Below are 13,737 nucleotides of genomic sequence, written 5' to 3'. Positions count from 1 at the left end.
AGTAAAAAGTAAAAGTAAATTAAAAAAAAAGAAAAGAAAAGAAAATCTCTCTTCTCATATGTTTTCCAGTTCTGTAACTGTCTCTACTGCATCCTCATGCTCGAAAGGTCACTCGTGCAATGAGCTATATCTGTATTCTGTAGTTTTTTTTAAACAAATCTCTGCAGCTCTCCTTCTCAGCCTTACTAAGCAAATCCAAGTTTAGGCTGAAACGACAAGTCTGAGAAAAGTTCTGTAAGATCTGAAGCACAGTGTCATAATGTTTGCTCTGAAAATTCTCAGCAAGTACAAGAATGAATTCACCATGAAGTCCAAAACCAATATCCACCTGAAAGATTCTATGCAGGTTCTCACCCCCAAGCTGCAGCAAGAACTCATATTTTTCTGTACCATTCCTCATATATCTACACCAGCCTCTGTTAAATTCTGCTTAGGTTTCTGGAGAAGAACTCTGTGCTATTTCCAAACCTGTTGATAACTATCAGGTGTAACACAGGAATTTTATGTCTGATTCCTCTTCCCCCTAGCTTGTACTTATTTTTCAAAGGTTTCATGTGTGATGCCAATACAATATCCCTGAATTCCTTATAGGATGCCACCTTTTGGTGGACTGCATGGAATTTGGCATCATTTTCTCTTTGGTACTTCTCATCAGCATCCAGAGCAGCCTCTAGTTCTTGTTCCAGAGCATCAAGTTCTTCCATCTCAAATCCTCTAAATTAAAACCCCAAACCTTGGGGTGGGGTGGGGGGAGGGGGAAGCACTAATGAGCAGGATAAGAAATAGCAGCATAACTGCACAGCTCCAGCAGGCTTATTAGAATAATCAATAAAATCACCGTTCAAACTCATTTTTCAACTTTAAAAAGGATACCAACATCATCTATAAGATCATGGCAATAACAAAAGTTGGTAAAAGACATAAAACAGACCCACCTTCCCCGAAAAAAAGCTACAGATGAATCCAAAGACAACAACAGTCCTCAAAACATCAAGGCTGAACTTCGGGCCCTCCACTCCATTCTAACTGATATGAAAGTAGATAGAGAATGACACGGGGAAAAAAACTGTCCCCTTCACTGCACCGTCCCCGGCCCACCATCCTCTGCACCGCCCCCCATTCCCTTCACCGCCCCGTCACCGTCACCACCATCCCTTTCACCGCTCTGTCACCGCCACTGCCATCCCATTCACCGCCCTGTCACAGTCCCCGTCTAGCACCCATCTTCTTCCCTCCGCTCCCCCATAGTCTGGCATCTGTCTTCTTCCCTTCCAGCATCTTCTCCCCACTCTGCCTTCCACATTTCCTTTCAGGGTCTGTTCCTCTCTACCCTCTTTCAATGTCTGTTCTATTCCTTTCCACCACCATCCTTCCCTCCCTCCTTTACCATCTGTTCCTTTTTACCACCCTTCTTTCATATCTTCTATCAGTCCCCCCACCATCACTAGCAGTCTCTCTTCTCCCTTACCATGAGCAAATAGAACTTCTGAAAATTGTATTGCTGAGGCATTATTCTAGTACGCCTTTTTTTCCAGATGGATAATGACATCAATTTTATAATTCTTACTGTCTGCTCTGATTTCATTCACAATTTGGTTTGTGTTTTGTACCTGAGGATTCCATGAGGCATTTAACCTTTTCCTGTCTCTTCTGTGATTTCAAGTTGATTCCTTCAATAATGGAGTCTCAAGGCAGTAGCAGTTTTCTATTTTGGGCTCTTTTGACATTGTTTAAGGGATTTCTTGTACATTTGGTGCTGGTCTTCTTTGATGAGGTCACTTCAGAATCTATTTCCAAGGAAGAGAAACTTTTTCCCTTTCACTCCCTCCTTCCTTGTGTGAGCCGGAACACGCGGTCCCCGCAAGCAAGTAATTTTATATCATTTTCATTCTATTCATTCATAGAAATTAAAGTCTAGATAATGCCAGTCACATAACAAAACATGATTTTACAAAAATAATTCCCTGCACAGTCAAGCCTGCAAGGATTACTAGATGTCTTTCAGCAGCTCCCCTCCCTCCCTCCCCCTTACCTTTGTGGCCAAGTCAAAATGATCTACCAACAATAAAATTTTAAAAACACAAAGCACGCTGTACGCAGATAAAATGTTAATTATCATTTATATTCTGTGGGTTTTCAAAGAGGTCAAGGCAGATGACTTTATGCAATGTCACCTCAGTAACAACTATACAAAAATAGACAAATATTCCCCCTCCCTTTTTACTAAACTGCGATAGCGGTTTTTAGCACAGGGAGCTGCCCTGAATGTTCCACGCTGCTCTCGACGCTCATAGGCTCCCTGCGCTAAAAACCGCTATTGCATTTTAGTAACAGGGGCCATAGTTCAAAATATAGACAGCAGATATAAATTCTCAAAACGGACACATTTTGATCACTAAGTTGAAAATAAAATCATTTTTCCTACCTTTTTGTCTGGTGATTTCATGAGTCTCTGGTCCTTCTTCTGATCCTTCTTTCTTCTCCTGCCTCCCCTCTCTTTCTTTTTCTCTCCTCCTGGCTCCCCTCTTTATTTCTGCCTTTCTTTCTCTCTCCCCCTGGCCCCCCTCTTTATTTCTGCCTTTCTTTCTCTCTTCCCCTGGCCTCCTTCTTTATTTCTCTCTCCCCCAGGCCCTCCTCTTTCTTTCTGCCTTTCTTTCTCTCCCCCTTGACCCCCCTCTTTATTTCTGCCTTTCTTTCTCTCTCTCTCTCTGGCCCCCCTCTTTATTTCTGCCTTTCTTTCTCTCTCCCCTTGGTCCTCCTCTTTCTTTCTGCCTTTCTTTCTCTCTCCCCCTGACCCCTCTTTATTTCTGCCTTTCTTTCTCTCTCCCCCTAGCCCCCACAAAGCCATCGTGCAAATTTCTCCACTTCCACGATTCTTTCCCTACCCTCACCCCCAAGCCAGCAGCCGATTTCTCCCTGCTCCTTCCCCGATGTCCTGATGTCCTGAACTTCATCGGGCAGCAGCAGCATTCACAATTCACTGCTGTTGCCCGCTTCAGGCCTTCCTCTCTGTTGGGTCCTGTCTTCATGAAAACAAGAAGTAGGCAGGACCCGGCAGAGAACAAGGCCTGAAGCCGGCAACAGCAGCGAATTGTAAACGCTGCTGCTGCCCGAAGAAGGTAATGGAGCACCGAGGCAGACCGCTTCTCCCCCCTCCCAGCCGAACCCCTGTTGACCCTCCTATCTCCCCCCCTGAACCTTTCCGATCCTCCCAGCGAGAGCAGCAAACCTCCTTCGCGGCTTTCTCCTCCCTCTGCCGCGTCACTGATGACGTCATCAGTGATGCGGCAAAGGGAGGAGAAAGCCGACGCTACTGGAGGGAGGTTTGCTGCTTTCGCTGGGAGTGTCGGAAAGGTTCACTGGGGGGGGAGAGATAGGAGGGTCAGCAGGGGTTCGGCTGGGAGGGGGGAGAAGCGGTCTGCCTCGGTGCTCTAAGGCCTGGCGCCATTACCTTTTTCTCCTCTCCCGCCCCCCCCTTGGTACGCTACTGCTCTCCAGCTCTCCAGCTCTCCTTAGTTTGCCGGTTTTCTTTTTCGGCGACTGGCACGCTTTCAAAGAGCCGCGCATGCGCAGCTGCTCAAAGTTCAATCTTGTGCTCTGCTGCAATTTCCTGTTTCCGGTTGGGTCAGAGCAGAAGATTGAATACTGAGCAGCCGCACGTGCGCGGCTCTTTTGAAAGCGTTCCGGTCGCCGAAAAAGAAAGCCGGCAAACTAAGGTGAGGTGGAGAGAGGAAGCTGGTTAAACGATCGAGCCGGCGTGTGGGTGGGCGGGTGGGGGCACGATCCTTTATGCCTCACTGCAGTGACAAGACCATTCACCACTCCATGGGGCGGTGATGGCCTTGTCCCCGTCCCCGCAGAGGCTGCTAATTTTCATTCCCCGTTTTTGGCAGGTTACCTGCGGCTAAACGCAGTAGCCACGGGTAAACCGCCACCGTGTCATTCTCTAAAAGTAGACATGACCGAAATCAAATCGGAACTGGCTGATATGAGGGAAGGTATTACCCAATTTCAACACCAGATGGAAGCAGTAGAGGAGAAAAAGATCACACATCAAGAAAACATTAAATCCTTGCAAGCGCAAGTAAAGAAAATAAGTCAGCTTGAACGCGAGTTGGAAGAGGCTAATTTAAGGTCTCATCAAAATAATATGAGTTCTGGGGGTACCAGAAGGGAGGGAAGGATCGGATATGGTCAAATTCATGGAGTCCTTTATTCCCAAGATCTTAGATATGCAATTAAATAAAGCATTAGAGATAGATAGAGCACACAGAGTTTCATCTCACATGATTGCAAATGTCCGCTATCCATGACCAATAGTGCTCAGACTGCTCCGATTAAGCCAAATACTGGAGATTATGGCCAGAGCAAAAGCTAGGTCCCCCTTAAAATCTGATAGATTTAATATCCTTTTTGTACCGGATTTGAGTAAATGCATGGCGCAACTCTGAAAACAAATGTTAGCTTAACGACCAAAATTAAAGGAGCTTAATGCTAAGTATGGCATGTTGTACCCAGCAAGAATGCGTGTGACTTTCAACAACAGTACTAAAGATTTAACCAATCTGGCTGCATTAGCTGACTACATCGACGATATGTGACTGTCCAACATAGATGAAGTTTAAATTTCTTGGTTTTATATCCTGATCAGAAATTGATTCCACTGTATAGCTTATCCAATGTGTCACTCTTATTCTTACAAGTACCTGGCTCACAGAGAAGAGATATACTTAGTGCACAGTTACAACATCAATAGTTTCTGGTGTTTTATATCGACAGCATACTACATGGAATAAATGGAAACACGAGAGGAAACTAGATTATCTACGCTGTATTACTTTCAATCTGGAAAAACAGTATTGCCTTTTTCACAGTCTTCAGCGGGTGTCCAATTTATCTATTTCATATTATTACTTCTGAAGTTAATCGGCACATCACTACAGAAAAGGATCATTACATATTTCATTTGACTTTTATCCCTACTTGCCATTACAATCAAGATCTCTGGTTAGATCTTATGGAGATTTGGCTGACTAGGCCGTTCGGTGCCACGTGGTACATGGTGCGAATTGTCTGTCTCACAGGAGAGAAGAATGATCCGCTCCTGCATATGTCTGTAGATGAAACAGATCTTCTCATCTACTATGGACATTATTTTGATTGATCTCTGATTAGCTCCGATGAAGATTTGGCTGAATAGGCCGTTCGGTGCCACTTGTTGCTTGGTGCGAATTGTCTATCTCACAGGAAAGAAAAATGCACCGCTCCTGCGTATGTTTGTGGATGAAGCTGACCTTTTCAACTACTACAAACATTAATTTGATTGGTATCCCCTTATTCTTATGACTACAATTGAATTTTATACTGCCTTCCAGGATACTCTTGTGCCTCAATTGCTCCAGCTTTATAATCACTTTATCTTAACTGGAAAAGTAACAGGAACTTTTACAGAGACAAGTATCATAGTTTTTTACCCAAACCAGGTAAAGATCCACTAAAAATTCAAAATTACAGACCTGTCTCTCATCAATGTAGATGCAAAAATATATGCCAACATACTAGCCAAAAGAATACAAAAAGTACTCCCCAAACTGATTGGACCAGAACAAAATGGCTTTATGGTGGGGAGGTTAACCAGTGATAATACTAGAGTATTTACATCTCTCATACAAATAGCACAACAGTCTACTCAACCATTCTTGTCTCTCACTCTAGATGCTGAAAAAGCATTTGATCGGGTGGAATGGCAGTTTATGTTTCAGTCCATGGCCTGGTTTGGCTTTCCGGATAGTTTTATATCAATGCTTAAGGTATTACATACTATGCCGACCACATCAATCAAACTTAATGATATAACTTGAGAAACTTTCCAACCCACTCGGGGCCCAAGACAAGGTTGTCCTTATTGCCTTTACTGTTTAATATAGCCCTTGAATCTTTATTACTGTACATTAGACAGTGCCCTTAGATTGCTGGGATCACTTGTGGATCAATGGAAATCAAAATGTCTGCATATGCAGATGATGTTTTGATTTATACAAATCCACATTCTCTTCCTCAATTATTAGCACTCATTAACATATATTCTCAATTTTCTGGATATAAACTTACATCCAAAACCGAACTAATGGCACTTAATGAACATGTTATGAGTAGATCGGAGGACATCATAATGCCGCTTTACAGAGCAATAGTCAGACCACACTTGGAATACTGTGTCCAACACTGGTCTCCCTACCTAAAGAAGGATATAACCCTGTTGGAGAGGGTGCAAAGACGAGCCACGAAGCTAGTTACAGGTATCAAGAACTTGAGCTACAAAGAACGCCTCGGAAAACTGGGATTGTTCACCCTCGAGAAGAGAAGACTGCGAGGGGACATGATAGAGACTTAGAGGGGATATGATAGAAACTCATAAGATCATGAAGGGTATAGTGAAGGTAGAGAGGGACAGATTCTTCAGACTAGCAGGGGCAGCAAAAACTAGAGGGCACTCAAAAAAATTGAAGGGAGATAGGTTCAGAACAAATGCTAGGAAGTTCTTCTTCACGCAGAGGGTGGTGAACACCTGGAATACGCTTCCATAGGAGGTGGTAGAGCAGAGTACGACTTTGGGGTTCAAAAGGGGATTGGACGAATTCATGAAGGAAAAGGGGATCCATGGGTACAATTAGAGGGTTAATATACAGTACAAAAGACTGTAAAGTAATAGAATAGTAGAGTAATATCACTACAGGTCATTGACCTGGGGGGCCACCGCGGGAGCGGACTGCTGGGCGTGATGGACCTATGGTCTGACTCAGCAGAGGCAATGCTTATGTGCTTATGATTCGACAAAATAGAGCAAGAAACATCGTTATTCACATTGTCCAATGTGACTCAGACAAGAGGTTGAAGCTGAGGGGCACCAGGCCCAGGACAAATATCAGGAAATTATGCTTCGCACAACGAGTGGTGGACACTTGGAACGCACTCCCAGAGGAGGTCGTGATTGAGACCACCATTCCGGGATTCAAGGGCAAGTTGGATGCACACCTTCTCACAAATCACATTGAGGGATACGAGTAAACAAGGTTTCTCAACAGGGAACACCTGGCTTGGCCTCGCGGGTGCGGGTCGCCGGACTGGATGGACCTAGGGTCTGATCCGGCGAAGCCATTTCTTATGTTCTTATGTTCTTATGAAGCATTCCTTAACGGATTATAGCTTCCACTGGTCACATGGCAAACTAAAGTATTTAGGCATTCATTTTGGACCTGCGATAGAAAATACAGTGAATTTTGCAACATTGAACATAATTCAAATGATTACCACAATTAGTAAGAGTTGGAATCTCTTAAACTTAACTTGGTGGAGTAGATTGGAATCTATCAAGATGGTAATTGCTCCGAAGATCCTATATCCCCTTAGTATGTTACCTGTGTTATCAAATACCTTCTATAAAAAAGTGGTTCAAATCCTAACCAAGTATTTATGGAATAATAAGGTTCCTAAAATAGCTCTACAAAAATTGAAACAATCTAGACAGAATGGTGGCCTTAACTTTCCCAAACTTTCTAGAACATCATTATGCCTTTATACTCAGACAGTGCTCTCGATGTATATTATATAGAAATTGTGCAGATCATATTTCCTCATGGATAAAATCAGATCAGGAAAAATATGGATGGATAACGCTAGACCTTCTTCCATTTGTATCCTCTTCATGGTTCTTAAATCACAAGGATCATATACTAGATAATGCAATAATTACAGTTAAAGAAATTGATAAACTATTAGCTGCTAAATGGAATACTTCACTACATGTATCATTAAGGTGCAATCTGGAGATAAAAATTCAACATCACACTGTTAACTGGAAGAAATAGAAAGCTTTGGGTATCTGGAAACTAAACCAGTTATATGATGGCAGTAATTGGATACCATATGATAAGATCAGGTCATTATATCATCTACCTCCCTTGGCATTCTTCCAATGGTTACAACTCAAACATGCATTCCATGACTTTGTACATAGGAAAATAGGAAAGTGGGAAGAACCTGATCTACTGAGTCTATGCCATACATTTGCTTTAAAAAAAAGAGGCTTCTAATTGGTATAAAACTTTTCAATCACTAAAAAATTCTCCTCATTTTAATGTGATGAACAAATGACAAGAGGATATGGGCATCCCCTTGGATACTCCTTTATGGAGACATATGTGGTCATTATTATATAAAATCACTAATTCTGCTACGCTTTATCAATCCTTTTTCTTTCTGGTACATAGAGTCTACTGGACCCCTAGTAAACTTTCAAAATTACAGAAAGATCACCATAATGATTTATGTTGGTCCTGCAAACTGTCACCAGGTACATTGAAACATATGATATACGAATGTCCTTTATTGCAACATTATTGGACGAGTATATGGAACCACATGCAATCCTTACTAGATCTTTCCATTCCACTATTTTATGCTCTATTACTTGTTAGTTTAACCACATCACATGTATCACTACTTCCAGAGTATGTGCCACTGATCCAATTATTAATATTGGTGGCTTTGCACATTATCCTTGCAAACTGGAAAGATTTCACTAATGTTTCGCATAATGAATGGTGGAATACAGTTTGCCTTTTTTGCTAAATATGAAAGAATTGTAGCTGAATGAAATGGTTCACTTAACAGATATGAAAGAATGTGGGCACCATTACTAATTGATATTAAATTGACATGTACTACTGCAGACTCCTGTGAATCAGCTTGATGTTATATGTTACATTAATCTATGATCTACATGAAAATATCAATACAAGCAAAGATCGCCCTTTAGATTTTCTATGTATCCCAACAATTTGTGATGTAACATGAAAACGCTATTCTCAATTTCTCTTTTATTTTATTTTACACGTCTGTACAGTTCTTCTTTTAGTTAAATTTTAAGTAGGATGTTTCCTACTTAAGTTACACTTAGTTGTAGTAATTAACAATATGTAACACTGTTTATTATACAATTGTTAGCTTACTGGTCAGTTACTGGTTGTTTGTTATAAATATGGAAATATCAATAAAAATGATTGAACTGAAAAAAAAACCCCAAACCTTCTTCTTGGAGACATAGGAATGCATCTCCATAGTAACCCCCAAGACGAGCGCTTTCTAAATCTGATATATTCTAATCACAAAATAGAAGCCTTTGATGGGTCACGCTGGCCTCTGAGGAAAGAGGAAGTTGCATCATCAGAGGTGGGCCGTGACTCAGCAAAAGCCCCAAGGCCACTGAAGTGAATCCTGTGGACCGGCACCAGTTCACAGACCAGTGGTTGAAGAACACTGTACTAGATTAGAGATGTTGAAAGTTTGGTCTCAGATTTAAAAGTTTCTTCTAATTCTCAACTAAAAGATAAAAAATTTATTGATTAGGAATGCAAACAGAAATTTGAATTTAAGATTGCTTAATTTTCCAGTTTCCAGAATGCAATCTCCTAAGGAACTTTTTCAGTCTTTATTTGGTTTTAAGGTATTCTGAGTCCAACATGCCTCCATTACAGAAATTATATTACCTGAATTCATTAAAAGAAGAAAAAGATAAATTAGCACCATATTCCAAAGACTTGGATTTTACTGGGATGTTAGAATCTTTGCAAATTGAAATTTCCTCAAGGGCTACTTTGTTAGTGACTTTTGTCTTCATGCAAGACAAAGAAGCTATTCTTCATCTTTTTAGTACCGAGAATGTTGAATTTCATGGTCACAAGATTGCCATTTTTCCTGATGTCTCAAAGTGGATGCAGTCAAGGCGGAAGAAATTTCTGACTTATCATCAATCAGTTTTAAGTTTGGGAGCTACCTTCCAGCTCCATTTTCCTTGCAAATGTTGCATTACTTATCAGGCAAATAGATACATTTTCTATGAACCAGATCAATTACAATATTTTCTGGAGGGCAAGCCAGCCATAAGAACTCCAGAATCACCCATGACACCTGCTAATCAGGCTAATTAATTAATTTAAAAGATCTCTGTATTTCTTAGTTGTATAATTCTTAATTTCAACTTTCCTTGACTGAGTTTGGTTCTTCTCTCAGAATGTAGACTATGTTCATGGTACAACTAGCTGAGAATGGGATAGTTTTTGCCTTTCTCATCTTTTTGTTTTGAACTACTGTATTTGTTAATTAACTAAGGCCTTCTATTACTAAGGTGTGCTAACCAATTAGCACGCACTTATCGATTTAGCATGTGATAAATGCCAACACGTGCATTAGCATTTAGAGCACGCTAATAGGTTATCGTACCTTACCTCCTCTTTTATAAAGGTGCACTAAACACTGGCTAAATGCTAACTTGTGCATGTTATCCTATGGACATGTTAGCGGTTAGTGCATGTATTTATTTAGTGTGCGCTAAATCCACGCTAAAATGCTTAGTGCGCCTTTGTAAAAGAGGGCCTTAGTAAGAGAGGGGGGCTAGTAGTTAAGCATGGACAGGATGTCTTCATCAAAAATTGATTTAAAGTCCAGCCAATATCTGTCAATAGGAGCCGAATAATTGTTTTTTAAATATCAATCCTAAAACCTAGCTTTGTGGTTTATTACATTCTATATATTTGTATAATGCTTAATCTATTTATTTTGCTCCTAAAATAATCAACTAACATCTGAACTGAAGGGATTGATTAATACTTCTGTTCAGTGTCTGTAAGGTTTAGCAAAACATTCATTTCAGGACCTTTTAAACATGTGTCTAATTCAGTATCAAATCATGAATTATATATATTTTTCCTAAACTGTCTCACCTTTTTAGATGCTTTAGTACTTGATTCTTCAGATAAAACATCCCATTTCTCAATAATATCATCAAAATTACCTAACCCATCCATCTGTTCTATCATAGACCAAAATGCTAAATGTTCAATTTTACCTCTAGTACTCATCTGTGAAGTATTCAGTGGTTTCTTATTTTACTTTTCTTTCCAATTGATGGTAAAATATAAAACCAGACTAACAGATTCAATGAGATACCATAATACTATTCTCACCTCTTGAACCCGAAAATGCCAAGAAGGGAAAGGGGATGGGACTTGTATACCTTTTTGTGGTCTCACATTCAAAGTAGTGGGCATTGGATGATGAAGTGACTTGCCCATGGTCACAAGGAACAACAATGAGATTGATCCCACAACCTCAAGGTGTTGAGCCAGCAGCTCTACCACTAGGCCACTCCTAACATCATTAAGGCCCTCTTTCACCAAGATGCGATAAGTGTTTTAGCGTGCGTTTAGTGCACGCTAAATCAACATGTGTACTAACCGCTAATGCATCCATAGGATAACTTGCACGCATTAGCATTTAGTACGTGTTTAGTGCACAGTAAAAAGCATAGCACACCTTAGTAAAAGAGGGGGGGGGGGGGGTAAGTCTTGATGATGTCCTTTTTCATGAGAAGAGGAAAACTTGGTCCAAATTAATTCTAAGGACCCCATGTAATCCAAAATATCTTATACATTCTGATTGAAAGAATCATCCAGAAGTAAACTTATATCCCCAATAAGATAATAATGCCCAAATATATTTCAATGTCATTGCATAGAAGATCCCCTTGGCTTCAGATTACATTTTAGATGTGTGGCATAGTAGTTAGAGCTATAGCCTCATCACCCTGAGGTTGCTGGTTCCAATCCCTTTCTGCTTCTTGTGACCCTGGGCAAGCCACTTAATCCCCCATTTCCCCAGTTAACATTGGATAGAATGTGAGCCCACCAGAAGGAAAAATGCTTGGTATATAAGTAATAAAATAAAAGTAACAAACAATAGAGGTCTTCCAAGGTATCATCAGTGACCATAGAAAGACATTGCTATTTATGAATTCTAAATGTTTAATTTTAAAAAAGCAATTAAAAATATAATTGCCAAACTTCTGCATCTAACCAAGGAAAATACAAAATTGTGTAACCCATGCAATATAAATGTCTAATAACTAAATCTTCATGAATTAAAAAACAGGATTCGGTTATAACAATAAAATCTGATTGATGAAGTTCAATTAGATCTCTTATTAGAGAAAGATCATGCATTAGCCTACAGGAAAGAGATCGGTAGGCAAGAATGTAGTCTTATTGGTTGTTTGCAGGGAATTACCGTATTTGCCGGCGTATAAGACGACTGGGCGTATAAGACGACCCCCCAACTTTTACAGTTAAAATATAGAGTTTGTTATAACTCGCCGTATAAGACTACCCCTTCTTCCGCACACCTCTCCTTCTAACTCCCTTCAAGTCCAGTAACAGATCTCCCTTTTCCAGCACCTTCCCTGCCTCCTACAGTGGCTTCCTCCCCTTCCAGCAGCTCTCCGTACTTGCCTGCAGGAAGTTGCCGGTAAATCACTGCCCTGGCAAATTGGAGAGCTGGTGGGAGGGGAGACAGCCACTGTGAAGGCTCCCCAGGATCTTGTTCGCACACGCTGACCATCTCCCTCCACCTGCACCTGAATCTGCAGCTCTCTCCGGTCTAATCGCAACTTCCCCGCGGCCCTCTTCAGCAACTTGTTTCAACTTCCTGTTTCCGAACAGGCGAGACTCAGAGAGGGAAGGCCCCGACGTTGGCAGCCTATCTTGATCGCCTGAGGCTGGGAGGAACATTAATCAACAGGAACCGCAGTCGGCAAGAAATTTAACTGCCGACTTGATCTCGCCGGTCCTGCGTGGACCGGCAGAAATTTCTGCAGACCGGCGGTTGAAGAACTGTGTGTTAGGGCATGTAAAGTAAGGGCATGTAAACAGTACCCGGCGTATAAGACGACCCCCGACTTTGGGGAGGATTTTAAGGTACTGAAAAGTCGTCTTATACGCCGGCAAATACGGTAATATCTTTCCTTTATAAGACTATTTTAACATCTGGCAGTGGGTATATCATTTTATAAATATGCTACTACCAATGTCAGTACAACACACACTATGAAACATCTTAATAAGGACTGAACTTTCAAGAAGAAAGAACATTAAAAGGATAATTTGATACAACTTTCAATTATGCAGCAAGTTTCAACATGACCCAAATAGCATTTCCATAGTATGAAAATGAGACAGTAAAGGATTTATGAGATGAAGAAGAAAGGTGGAGACACTAAAGATACATAAAATGTTTTTTTTTCCCCTTGGGATAGACCCCTAAGTTATAAGAATTAAAATACTGCAGAATTCAGACATATTTTAAATAAGTTCAACATGACTTTAATTTCAGAGAGTTGGGAAGACTATGACCCCTAATTACACTAAAAACAGATATGAATGAACTTAGGCCCTTTTTTACAAAGCATTTTAGCACGTGCTAAATCAACACATGCACTAACTGCTAACGTAGATAACATGCATGCGTTAGCATTTAGAGCATGATTAGCACATGCTAATATTTAGCATTCTAAAAAGCATAGCGCACCTTAGTAAAATAGGGGGTTAATGTTCTTTATCTGCCAATATAAACTATGGTCCTCTTTTATTAAGGTGTGCTAAGCATTTTAGCGCATGTTTAGTGAGCACTAAATCAACATGTGCACTAACCGCTAACATGTCCATAGGATAACATGCACATGTTAGCATTTAGCACATGCTTATCACACGCTAATATTTAGCGCATGCTAAAAAAAAACATAACGCACCTTAGTAAAAGAGGGGGTATGTTTCTTTGATCCAAAAAGTATAAGCTTTCTAATTAATAAACTCTATGAAGAAAAGTGTTCAGAATTCACCTACCATA

At 40.6% G+C, this 13,737-nt stretch overlaps 1 pseudogene; it reads right to left on the bottom strand.

The window, feature by feature from the left end:
• Positions 1-124: 124 nt before the first annotated feature.
• Positions 125-704, bottom strand: LOC117346167 (annotated as a pseudogene).
• Between the last annotated feature and the right edge of the window lie 13,033 nt (positions 705-13,737).

Source organism: Geotrypetes seraphini, chromosome 12 (genome assembly GCF_902459505.1).
Source record: "Geotrypetes seraphini chromosome 12, aGeoSer1.1, whole genome shotgun sequence".
Classification (NCBI taxonomy): Eukaryota; Metazoa; Chordata; class Amphibia; order Gymnophiona; family Dermophiidae; genus Geotrypetes; species Geotrypetes seraphini.
The sequence above is the reverse complement of the archived record's forward strand: the minus strand, read 5'-3'. Positions and strand labels throughout refer to the sequence as shown.